Here is a 13,647-nt window from a genome sequence, read left to right as displayed (position 1 = left end):
CAGGAGGGTCCTGACCAAAAGTAAAATCCCATTGTTCAGGAGGGACCTGAACAGAAATTAAAGTCCCATTTTTTAGGAGAGACCTGAACGGAAATTAAAGTTTTACTTTTCAGGAGGGTCCTGAAAATGAAGTAAACTCCCATTTTCAGAAGGATTCTGAACATAAAATAACCTTCCATTTTTCAGGAGGGTCCTGAAAAGAACGTAAAATTCTATATTTTAGGAGGCTGCTAAACATAAAGTAAAATTAGATTTTTTAGAAGGGTCCTAAACATAAAGTAAAGTCCCATTTTTCAAGAAGGTCCTCAACATAAATTAAATTTCCATCTTTGTTGATGGTCTTGAACAAAAAGTAAATTTCCATTTTTCAGGAGGGTCCGGAACATAAAGTAAATTCCTATATTTCAGGAGGGTCCCAAAACTAAAAGTAAATTCTCATTTTTCAGGAATGTTCTGAACAGAAAGTAAAATTCTATTTTTCAGGAGGGTACTGAACATAAATTAAATTCCCATTTTTTAGGAGGGTCCTGAACAAAAAGTAAATTCCCATTTTTCAGGAGGGTGCTGAACATAAAGTAAATTCCTATTTTTTGGGAGTGTCCTGAACATGAAGTAAATTTCTATTTTACAGGAGGGTCCTGAACATAAAGTAAATTTCTATTTTTCTGGTGAGTTCTGAACAAAAAGTAAATTCTCATTTTTCAGGAGAGTTCACAACATAATATAAATTCCTATTTTTCAGGAGGGTCCTAAACAGAAAGTAAATTTCCATTTTTCAGGAGGGTGCTTAACAGAAAGTAAAGTCTTATTTTCTATGAGGGTCATGAGCAGAAAGTAAAGTCCCATTTTCAAGAGGATCCTGAAAATGTAGTAAACTCCCAGTCTCCAGAATGGTCCTGAACATAACGTAACCTCCCATTTTTCAGGAGATTCCTGAGCAGAAAGTAAAATCCCTTTTTCCAGGAGCGCGCTGAACAGAAAGTAAAATCCCATTTTTTAGGAGGGCCCTGAATAGAAAGTAAAATTCTATTTTTCAGGATGATCCAGAACAGAAATTAAATTCCCACTTTTCAGGAGGGTCCAGAACAAAAAGCAATGTCCCATTTTTCAGGAGGGTCCTAACCAAAAGTAAAATCCTATTTTTCAGGAGGGACTTGAACAGAAATTAAAGTCCTATTTTTCAGGAGGGACCTGAACAGAAATTAAAGTTTTACTTTTCAAGAGGGTCCTGAAAATGAAGTAAACTCCCATTTTTCAGAAGGATCCTGAACATAAAATAACCTTCCATTTTTCAGGAGGGTCCTGAAAAGAAACTAAAATCCCATTTTTCAGGAGGCTCCTAAACATAAAGTAAAATTAGATTTTTTAGGAGGGTCCTAAACATAAAGTAAAGTCTCATTTTTCAGGAAGGTTTTGAACATAAATTAAATTTCCATTTTTGTTGATGGTCTAGAACAAAAAGTAAATTTCCATTTTTCAGAAGGGTCCGAAATATAAAGTAAATTCCATTATTTCAGGAGGGTCCCAAAACTGAAAGTAAATTCTCATTTTTCAGAATGTTCTGAACAGAAAGTAAAATTTCATTTTTCAGGAGGGTACTGAACATAAATTAAATTCCCATTTTTTAGGAGGGTCCTGAACAAAAAGTAAATTCCCATTTTTTAGGAGGGTCCTGAACATAAAATAAATTCCTATTTTTTGGGAGGGTCCTGAACATGAAGTAAATTTCCATTTACAGGCGGGTCGTGAACATAAAGTAAATTTCCATTTTTCAGGTGAGTTCTGACAAAAAGCAAATTCTTATTTTCCAGGAGAGTTCAAAACATAATATAAATTCCTATTTTTCAGGAGGGTCCTGAACAGAAAGTGAAGTCTCATTTTTCAGGAGAGTCCTTAACAAAAAGTAAAATCTTATTTTCTAGGAGGGTCCTGAGCAGAAAGTAAATTCCATTTTCAGGAGGGTCCTGAAAATGCCGTAAACTCCCAGTTTCCAGAAAGGTTCTAAACATAATATAACCTCCCATTTTTTAGGAGGGTCCTGATCATAAAGTAAAATCCCTTTTATCAGGAGGGCCCTGAACAGAAAGTAAAATTATATTTTTCAGGATGGTCCAGAAAAGAAATTAAATTCCCATTTTTCAGGAGGGTCCAGAACAAAAAGTAAAGTCCCATTTTTCAGGAGGGTCCTGACCAAACATAAAATCCCATTTTTCAGGAGGGTCCTGATCATAAAGTAAAATCCAATTTTTCAGGAGGGTCCTGAAAATGAAAGTAAAGACCCATTTTTTCAGGAGGGTCTTGAACATCATTGTCAAGTCCCATTTTTCGGGAGAGTCCTGAACAGAAACTAAAATCCCATTTTTAGGAGGGCCCTGAACAAAAAGTGATACCATTGTTCAGGAGGGTCCTGAACATAAAGTAAAATCTTATTTTTCAGGAGGATCCTGAACAAAAAGTAATTTCCATTTTTCAGGAGGGTCCTGAACAAAAGTAAAATCCTATTTTTTAGGAGGGTTTTGAACAGAAAGTAAAGTCCCATTTTCAAGAGGGTCCTAAACCGAAATAAAGTCCCATTTTTCAGTAAGGTCCTGAGCAGAAAGTAAAATTCCATTTTCCAGTAGGGTCCTGAGAAAAAGTAAAATCATATTTTTCAAGAAAGTCTTGAACAGAAAATAAAGTCCCATTTTTCAGGAGGGTCCTGAACAGAGAGTAAAGACCCATTATCTAGGAAGGTACTGAGTAGAAAGTGAAGCCCCATTTTTTAGGATGATCATGAACAGAAAGTAAAATCTCATTTTTTAGGAGGGTCCTATGCAGAAAGTAAAATCCCATTTTTCAGGAATGCCTGAATAGAAAGTAAAATCCCATTTGTGGGAGGGCACTGAACAAAAAGTAAAATCCCATTTTTTCAGGAAGGTGTTGAACATAAATTAAATTCTCATTTTTTAGGAGGATTATGAAGAAAAAGTAAAGCCCCATTTTTCAGAAAGGTCCTGACCAAAAGTAAAATCCCATTGTTCAGGAGGGACCTAAACAGAAATTAAAGTCCCATTTTTCAGGAGGGTCCTGAACATGAAGTGAATTCCCATTTTTCTGGAAGGTCCTGAACATATAGTAAATTTCCCTTTTGCAGGGGGATCTTGAACAGAAAGTAAAAATGCATTTTTTCAGGACGGTCTTTATCATAAAGTAAAATCCTATTTTTCTGGTGGGTCCTGAACATAAAGTAAAGTCCCATTTTTCAGGAGGGTCCTAATAGTAAAGTAAATTTCAATTTTTAAGGAGGGTCCTGAACACAAAGTAAATTCCCATTTTTACAAGATGGTCCTGAACAAAAAGTAATTTTCTATTTTTTAGGAGAGTCCTGAATATAAAGTAAATTCTCATTTTACAGGAGGGTTCAGAACATAATATAAATTTCTATTTTTCAAGAGGGTCCTAAACAGAAAGTAAATTCCTATTTTTCAGGAGGGTCCTGAATAGAATGTGAAGTCCCATTTTTCAGGAGGGTGCTAAATAGAAAGTAAAGTCTCATTTTCCAGGAGGGTCCTTAGCAGAAAGTAAAGTCCCTTTTTCAGGAGGGTCCAGAACAGAAAGTAGTGTCCAATTTTTCAGGAAGGTCCTGAGCAGAAAGTAAAGTCCCATTTCTCAAGAGGGTCCTGAACAAATAGTAAAATCCCATTTTTCAGGGTGGTCCTGAGCAAAATGTAAAATCCCATTTTTTAGGAGGGCCATGAGCAGAAAGTAAAATCCCATTGTGTAGGAGTGCCCCGAACTGAAAGTAAAATCCCATTTTTCAGGATGGTCTAGAACAGAAATTAAATTTCCATTTTTTTAGGAGGGTCCAAAATAAAAAGTAAAGTCCTAGTTTTTTAGAGGGTCCCGACCAAACGTAAATTCCCATTTTTCAGGAGGGACCTGAACAGAAATTAAAGTCTTATTTTTAAGGAGGGTCCTGAAAATAAAGTAAACTCCCATTTTTAAGAAGGGTCCTGAACATAAAATAACCTTCCATTTTTCAGGAGGGAGTTAAGTTAGTGCAGTAAAAAATGTCACACATGATCTTGATCTCCCACTTTCAAATTAAATATTATGTACTTGCATTCTCAAGGATTGATATGATGAAGGCATTTTATTCTGCTATCCAAACATTGTGTCATTCTTCGTTTACCCCATTTGAGCTTTAGTTTTATTTTCTTTCATACCCCTCATTTTGAATCATAATTTTTGAGTAAAAGAATAGAGTCAGAAAAGTTTCAAAAAAAAAGAGAAGAAAATGTGTCCAAAAATAAAGAAAAAAGAAGAGTGTCAAGAAAAATAGAGTAAAAAAAATCTCAAAGAGAAAAGAGTCAATAAAAAAAGAAATCAGAATCAAGCGAAAGAATGAATAGTTGGAACTACGTGTGACCTGGGTCTCCTTTCTCGGGAGCGAGATACGTAGGCTGCCCTACTTTGGGCTTGGTCCAACCAAATGAACAATTTAGAATTGGCCAGTCAAAAGAAACTGGGGCATTAGTTAATCTTCATTGTTTGAGTCGATTCCAATGGTTGTAAGTCCCACCCCACTTCAAGTGTCGTTTTGTCCTCATGTTATCTTTTTCTTCTAACCCTATACAAAAGTTAAGTTACAACCAAAGAAAGACCTTCAGATCAATCTTTGAGAATGTTAATGCTAAGAATACAATGGATATGATGACATATTTTGGGTACTACTTGTCTTCCTCAGCATAAGAAAATTAGGAGAGAAATAAAAATGAGAGTCTTATTGGTGAAAACCCTAACGGGCACCATAAGGCGATGGTAAGTTGAGACAAATAAAAATGAGAGAGTCTTATTGGTGAACACCCTCATGGGAACCATAAGGCTACAATGAGCTGAGAGAAAAATGAGAGAGGCTTGTTACCAAAAATCCTTCAAAGTGTCACTAGCTGAATGAGTTCTTAAATGTAATTAAGGAAACAACTCAGTTTCAAGGCCATTAACTCAACAACAATTGTTAGAAAGTTTGGATGGAAAGATCAAACAGTTATACAAATAAAATTATTTTTATATTTTTATTTTATTTTCTTCTATATATTTTTATTTTATTTTCTTGAGTCAGTTAGACAAATAAAAATTATTGTCATTTTTATCATATATTTTTGTCAAGTCCATGTCAAAACAAGTGAGAAAAGATTTTAAAACTGGTTATCAGCTTCTTCAATTGTACAAAGTAAGACAAAAGGTCAACACATAAAAGAGACATGATGGTGAGCCAAAATAAGGAATGCAGAAAGTTTTTTCAATAGAAAAGTCTGGGAACTCATGAAATACCAAGGTTCAAAGGGGTTTATCTGAGAAATATGGAAAAACATAGATACTGTGTTTATTTCAGAGTCACTCTTAATAATCTAAGTTTGGATCAATGAAGCAGCATGCCAATAACATATACTAATGGTTAGAAGCAAGGTTAAATATGATGAGGGAAAGAGAGATCGCCGAGAAAGCTAAAGCCACAAACCAGCCACCCTGTTTTAAACTCACAAGTTTTCTTTGATGAAATAGGAAATATATTACTTTCAAAGCAAGGACTTTAGAGCATAAATATCAATGGCTGCAATGCCTCACTTTACAAATGCAGGAAGCAATGTTGTTGCACAGGTTTGATAATAAAATCATGGTAGAAATTCATTATCCTATATCCTTTGGATACACACTTTCTTGTCCAGGGATTTCAGTTTTCATTTGCTAGGGAATATACTTCTTAAATTGAACCTTCACTGATAGAAGACGTACTTTCTATTCAAGTCATTCCCCTCCACACTTAAAAGATGTACCTTCTAGTTGAGTTATTCCCATTCACTCCTAGAAAATGTACCTTTTAGTTGAGTCATTCCACTTGACTCCTAAAAGGCGTACATTTTAGTCTAGTTATTCCCCCGATTCCTATAAGACGTATATTTTAGTCGAGTTATTCCTCTTGATTCCAATAAGACATATCTTTTAGTTGAGTCATTCCCCTTGACTACTATAAGACTTACCTTTTATTTGAGTTATTCCCCTTGATTCATATAAGACGTACTGTAACACCCCCACATTTTCGAGCTAGAAATCGGAATGTTGTTCCTGCATGTGTACACTATAATAGAAATGATTTCCAAGTGATCATAAGTTTCATGATTTTTATCCTCATTTTGAAGTGCTTTCGAGGTGAAAGCTGTAATACCTTGTACTTTTCATAGTTCAGTTAAGCTCTTAGTGCTTGCAGAAGAGGCTAACAGCTTTAAAATTTATCTATGTATGGAGGACTTAACTATTTTTAAGACCTTCTAACTTTGAGGAATTTAAGTTGACCTTGTGGACTCCTAAGAAATGGTTCTTGAGTTGATTCATGATCAGGGGAGTTAGGCATAGCGTCTCAAAAGAGATTTTAGATTTTTAGACTAGGTTTGGATTATTTTGTGGTTGGAATTCTAGTAGCTCACAAAAATTCCATCGCTTCATAGTGATTATAGTGCCAATAGGTCCACCAATTCATGATGGAGTGTGAAAAGGCAATTGTTAATTTACAGTAACTCACCGCTATTCCATCGAGTCGCTGTGAGTATAGCGATGGGCGAATCACTGCATGGCGGTGAAGGTGTATTTTTCATGTTCTTAATCCATAATTTGAACGCATGTCATGAAATTTATCCTAAGTGTGTGAAGTGATTATTAGGTCAAGAGTGTTCATACAAATCACTTAGAGCCAAGTTGAGCTAAGATCCTTTAATTCATCCAATGTTTGGTGTTTGATTCTACAAGGGTTAAATTTGAAAGTGTATAACTTTTGATGTATGTATAATTTTTCACTTTGATACCTACCAAATTTTAGATAATTGAAATAGCTTTCCACCTATACCAATTTCACCAAAATACGACACCCGAGTAAAAAGTTATGACATTTTTTGTATGAGACAGTAACCCACCGTGATTACACCTTGTCGCGATGGCCCTTCAAATGGAAATACGGGTCACAAATTTATGTCTTAAATTATTGAGGGGCAATGGGTTCTTTTCCCACCTCAACCCAAATAAAAAAATACAATCGAAGGCTTCAATTGGGGCATTATTTGCCCTCATTCTCTAATTTTTCTCTCAAGAACAAACCCTAGTCAATTTCCTCAAGAATCATTAATTCCATCTTCTTCTCTTCAACAAAAAGATCAATAATTCAAGCATTTAAGATCAATAATTCCAAGAAACATCAAATCCGGGTTTCCATCTTTCAAATTTTATCATCTAAGGTATGTGGGACTACTCTAAAAACCTTGGGCATAAATTTAAATGTTTTATCAAGATTAAAGATTCCCAATTATGATTTATAATGATATATTCAATATGATTTTTGAAAAGTATGCATCATGGGACTATTTTGATGAAAACAATTGTTGTCTTGAATCACTTTTCATGGAAATTGAATTATAACTATATGCATAGATGATTTTGTGTATTTTTAAGATTGATTAAGAGCATGAGTATGAATTCCCTTCCTTGTTTCAAACTTAAGTTTACATTTTCCTTTGTGAATGATTTGAAGTGCCTGCCTTAAGATTTGAAAGTGATCTTCTCAATATCATGGTAGTTGACATCATTTATAGATGATGAGAGGGAGTTTATTGTTATCACTACATTCTTACTTTAAAGGAAAATAATTGCATGTAATTGAATAAATTGACTTGACCACCAAATGTTTTGAATCTTGCAAAGAGAGATTAACTGCGTAAGTGTTCTTAAGATTTCAAAGTGATGACTTTATTGTGATATTATGAATCTTGGGTGGTCATATGCATATTTTGAATATGATGGGCTGTGAGTTGGATATAATATTGACTTGCAAGTCAGTGTAAGACGATACCCGGTGATTATATGCCCTTCACAAGATAAGTATTGAATGTTTTGAAAGTATAAAGCATATTTGTTTTTAATAACTAAAAGATGGGATTAAGAGAGCTAGTAAGTTACCCAAAGAAAGTATGAGTTGAAAGACTCTATGCTAGAAACCATGATTTTCTGACATGGGTTTATGGTACTATGCTTTTTGATCTTGTCTACCTTGATTCATGTCGTCCCAAATTGGGACTATTGTTAGGAGCCCTGCTTTATGATCTTATGTACTACCATGACAAATTGATTTGATTGGGGATTTTGGCACCCTACTATGTGATCTTGCATGTCCCCCTTATAGATACTCCAATCCTTGTGGCAAACTTGGATTGGGGGCTTAGCCGCCAAGTTAAGGGCGGATTCCATATAGCCCATGAAATTATATATTTGTAGGGTGTACCATCTAGCTCAGAAGAATAACAAAGATTGACTCAAGGTTTTCAAGATCTGTTCTGAAATTATTAAATATGCCCATGTGTTTTATTTATGTACTATTCACTGTTATTACGATATGCTCTCATCTATTTTTGTATAAAATAGTTTATTTTGAGTTGTTTTATATACTAGTACATCTGTATTGACCCCCTATATTTTAGGATCTGAGACACAGTCCTAGGGTCCCGTTCAACAGTAGATTCATGTGTCGGAAGTTGTAGTTAGTGAGCCTTTTCTATTCTGAAAGGCATGGTCATTAAAATTTGTTATTTCTTTTGTTTTAAGGTCTGACTGGGGGCCTTTTCCCAGTCTTTAGATAGATGTTGACTTTCACAGTGTTAGAGATTTTGCAAACTGGTGTCAAATGTTTTATTGAATGTTGTGAACTCAAGTTTCGTATTATTCCGCTGAACTAAGTGATTTGACCATGTTACCATATTTATTACCTATTTTTGCATTTTTTAAAGTATATGAATGTTGTGCATGATTGCCAGAAAGAAAGGGGTGCCTAGGCCTTCATGGTTTGAGATGCTCGTTACGGCTAGGGCCTCGATTCGAGTCATGACACGTACCTTTTAGTCGAGTCATTCTACTTGATTCCTATAAGACGTACCTTTTAGTTGAGCTATTCCCCTTGATTCCTATAACATGTATCTTTTTAGTTGAGTCATTAACCTTGATTCCTATAAGATGTACCTTTTAGTCGAGTCATTCACCTTGATTTCTATAAGACGTATGTTCTAGTCGAGTCATTCCCCTTGATTCCTATAATATGTACCTTCTAGTTGAGTTATTCAACTTGATTTCTATAAGACGTACCTTTTAGTCGAGTCATTCCCCTTGATTCCTATAATACGTACCTCCTAGTCAAGTCATTCCCCTTGATTCCTATAAGACGTATCTTTTAGTTGAGTTACTCCATTGATTCCAAGAAGATTTACCTTTCAGTTGAGTCATTCCCCTTGATTCCTATAATACGTACCTTTTAGCCAAGTCATTTCCCAAGATTCCTATAAGACGTACCTTTTAGTTGAGTCATTTCCCTTGATTCCTATAAGACATACCTTTTAGTCGAGTCATTCCCCTTGATTCCTATAAGAAGTACCTTTTAGTCGAGTCATTCCCCTTGGTTCCTTAAAGACATACCTCTTGGTTGAGTTAGTCCCCTTGATTCCTAGAAGATCTGCCTCCTGGTCGAGTCAGTCCCTTTGATTCCTAGAAGATGTATTTCTTGGCCGAGTCAGTCTACTTGATTCCTAGAAGATGTACTTCCTATTCGAATCATTTCCCTTTGATTCCTAGAAGACGTACCTCCTAGTCAAATATTTCTCATTGATTCCTATAAGACAGACCTTTTAGTCGATTCATTTCCCTTGGTTCTAATAAGACATACCTTTTAGTCAAGTCATTCCCCTTGATTTCTATAAGACATACCTTTTAGTCGAGTCATTCCCCTTGATTCCTATAAGACGTACCTTTTAGTCTAGTCATTCCCCTTGTTTCCTATAAGACTTATCTTTTAGTCGAGTCATTTTCCTTGATTCCTATAAGACGTACCTTTTAGTTGAGTCATTCTCCTCGATGCCTAGAAGATGTACTTCCTGGCCGAGTCAATCCCCTTGGCTCCTAGAAGATGTAATTTCTAGTCGAATCATTCCAAGTAACCCATAGAATATGCTTATCCTTGTTTCATTTTTACAAGTAGTTATGATGTGACTTTCATAAAAGTCTTTTGATGATAATCTGGGGCAAAAATTTAATTTCTATTGTTTGGAACTTCACTTTTCCAGCAAATGGAATATCTCTTTATAATAATATTTGTTTAGGATAATTTTTGTTTTAGTTTTGATGTGATTTTAGGAGCCCGTTTGACCAATAAGGTGAAGCAATTGAAAACTAAATAACAAGTTGAAGAAGTTTCAAGTTAGGAGCCCGCTTGGAGAACAGGGTGATGAAATAACAAGTCAGGAGCCCTCCTGAAGAATAGGGTAATGAAATGACAAGTCAGAAGCCTGCCTGAAGAACAGGATGATGAAATTTAAAGTCAAGCAACAAAGTGAAGAAATTTAAAGTCAACATATTGAAAAATAGCAAGTCAGGAACCCTCCTGGAGAACAGGATGAAGAAATGGAAAGCCAAGTAACAAGGTGAAGAAATTGCAAGTTAGGAGCCCGCCTGAAGAATAAGGTGATGAAACTCAAGTAAGAGTCCAAGGGAAGCTGCATAAATAGGATTTTTGTACTTCCATTTATGTTTTGAACTTGTAATTTTCATTTTTGAAGTAATGAAAAAGCCGAAGACCAGAACATCGAAGGGACCTCACTCCACTCTTCAACTCAGTTATCATTTTCCTTCTATTTCTTTCCTCAAATAATGGTCTGGTCAAAATTTAGTCTAGTTGTCTACTTCTTGGTCTGAAAACACTTTGTTCTTACACTCAAAAAGGGGCATGATGTAGATATCTAATTTTGTCCCTCCTGAAGTTCAATTTTGTTCATTGTTAGCTTACCTTACCATGTAACCTCACCACATTTTACACTTTCCCCACAAGAAAACAAATACAACAAATCCTAACAAATTAAATCCCCAATCCCAAATATTCCCTTATCCTGACTAATTTTTACACCTCATCCTAACAACCTACCCCACCTCATACCCTACCCACGTAGTCCCTACCCCCTCACAACCTTACGCTTTTTTTTATATTTTTTCCTTTAATAGATATAACACACCAAACATTCACACAAAATAAAGACCATCACATATACATAGATACTCCAGATTTTTTCTTTATTCTCCACAAGAAACAAACACGGATCACACACATACATAAAAGGGAGTTTTTCCATTGATATAGGAGATGACACTCTCTGGAAAGCGAATGCATAAACACATACATATAGCCATAGACACTGAAAGAAGGGGATCTTCTTCATTATATCATATACCTGCACAGACACGGAATACTCACCGGTGAGAGGGAAAGATCGAGAGAGAGGGATAAAGGGGTCAAGAGTCAAATTAGAGGAGATGTGAGAGAGGGAAGAGATCGATAATTGAGAGATTCATCACCGTTGGAGCTCCAGTGAAATCACTGGTTCCACCTGTCTTAAACTCCTAAATCTTTCTAAATCAGCTCCAAAACTCCCTAAATCCGTTAAACCAACACCCAGTTATTCCGTCACCACTATTGTTACTTTTCGGGAATGTAAACTAGTGAGCTCTAGCTGGATATTTTATTAGCTCCGATGGAAATCCATCGAAAACCAAGCAAACTAGACCTGTTCGTATGAAACTTGGTGTGAGTCATTCTCTTTTAGTAATTTTAGTTCAAATTAGTTAAAAATAGGATCAGGGTGGATAGTTGGGTTGTTCGATTGGCGAGTTTTCTTGTGGAGATTGATTCTAGAATTTCTCTGCTAGTTGTGATATTTCTTTGAGTTACGTTTCATTTCTTGACTCGTTTGATGTGGATTTTAGGTCACATTTGAGGTTCTGGATTCACAATGCTCCATTCTATCCTGTAATTCAACTTTTTAAAAGAAAAATTTGAGGTCCATTTCTTCTCTCATTCTCTATTTTTATCTTAAATTTTGATTATTTTTGTGGATGAATGTTTTGGTGTGCTTACCATGCTTGAATCTTTACTCTGTGTGTGGTTGATGTTAGTTTTGGATGTTGAAGAGAAAAAATGAATTGTTAATCGAAGAATTAGTTAATCGCGTGATTGAGCATGAAATTGGAGCAGCATTAAGAAATTTATAAAAAGGGTAAATTTAGTTTAATTTTGGTTTATTGTTGTTTTGTGTATTTTGGAATAAATATCTAGTTTGTGAACTTGATAGGATCATATTTTAGGCCAAAAAATTAATAGGCAAAAGTTTAGGTTCAGGTAGGCAAATTTAGGAATGATGTTGTAACACCCCGATTCGCTGAACCGAATTACTACACGGTGCTCATGACCCCGAGGGATCACAAGCTAACCCATGATTGATATCTATACCTGTATACTGCAAATCATGATATAATAATGCGGAATACATAGAACTGTAAGTCCATAAGGTTCAATTAACTACAATCATATGGGTGAAAATACCCAAAACAACTCAATCTAAACGTAAATCTGAACATAAATCTAAAGCCTTTAAACTATCTGAATAAGGAGTTGAAGGAACATGTCTCCAACTAACTTCGTAAAACTAAACTGAAGAAATAAATAAATTAATCAAATCATATTGCCCTCGAATCAATGAGGACTCACTGTGTCTCTGCGACTGGAATGCTACCGCTACTGCTGGGTTGGAGCTCGTGTCTCGGAACCTATGGTGTAACATGAAAAGAAAGCACCATAGCACAAATGCATCAGTAAAACTAGAGTACTGAGTATACGAGAAAGGTAGGTTGAACATATAGGGTTTCATGTATGGACAACACTGACTGACTAATATAAACGTGGGAGTACAAACATACATATATACAAACTGGGACCGTGAATACGTGATAGCATGACCTGTAAGCTAATACATAGTTTACTAATAACTGTCATGACTGATACTGAAACTGCTAACATGGACGACTGTATCTGACAGTCTTGTATATACTGAAATCTGAAGAACTCCCTGAGTTATTTTACTAAGATTGATACTGAAACTATGGGAAGTAGTGTTTAATCGACATGCCCCATGTATTCCTTTATGGCTAAGCTGGGGTCCAATTTCTGCCCCGACTGGAGGGGTGTCAATACCGTGTCATGGGTAAGGACAGCCTGTGAGTGACCCTTATCTGGCGGGTACTCAATGAGAATGGTGGGAACTCTAAATTGATGGGTTAAGCCACCTCATCAACCCTAATCTGACAGATTAAGATGTCTCAACCTATGCTAGCTACGTAGTTCTAGAACACAAGGATGACTACTAAGAATTACACTCTGAACTGGCGGGTGAGTTTCCATCCTTGGGTTCACTCGTGCTAACCTCTACTCCTATCTAGAGGGTTTGGACATGAATAACTGACTGTGCATGACTTAATCTTACTGAATTCTATTGACTGGCAGAATGTTACTGATATTTGACAACTGACTAAGATCATGAGGTTTTCCTAAGTCACATGACTAACTGAAGTCTATAAAATCATAGCTTGAGTTCGGATATCGTGAAACATGAAATGGATCTAGGCACACAACTATAGTTTTTGGGTACAAGTACCCCTAAGACTCGATGGAAGAAAACTAACACACATGACTGACTTGATCATAAGGGTAAAGTCCATAATTTATAATATCATAAGTAGGGATCTCATACTAAGCAT

The sequence above is a fragment of the Capsicum annuum genome, chromosome 10, assembly GCF_002878395.1.
Source record: "Capsicum annuum cultivar UCD-10X-F1 chromosome 10, UCD10Xv1.1, whole genome shotgun sequence".
NCBI classification, from domain to species: Eukaryota; Viridiplantae; Streptophyta; class Magnoliopsida; order Solanales; family Solanaceae; genus Capsicum; species Capsicum annuum.
Note: the sequence above shows the minus strand (reverse complement) of the source record.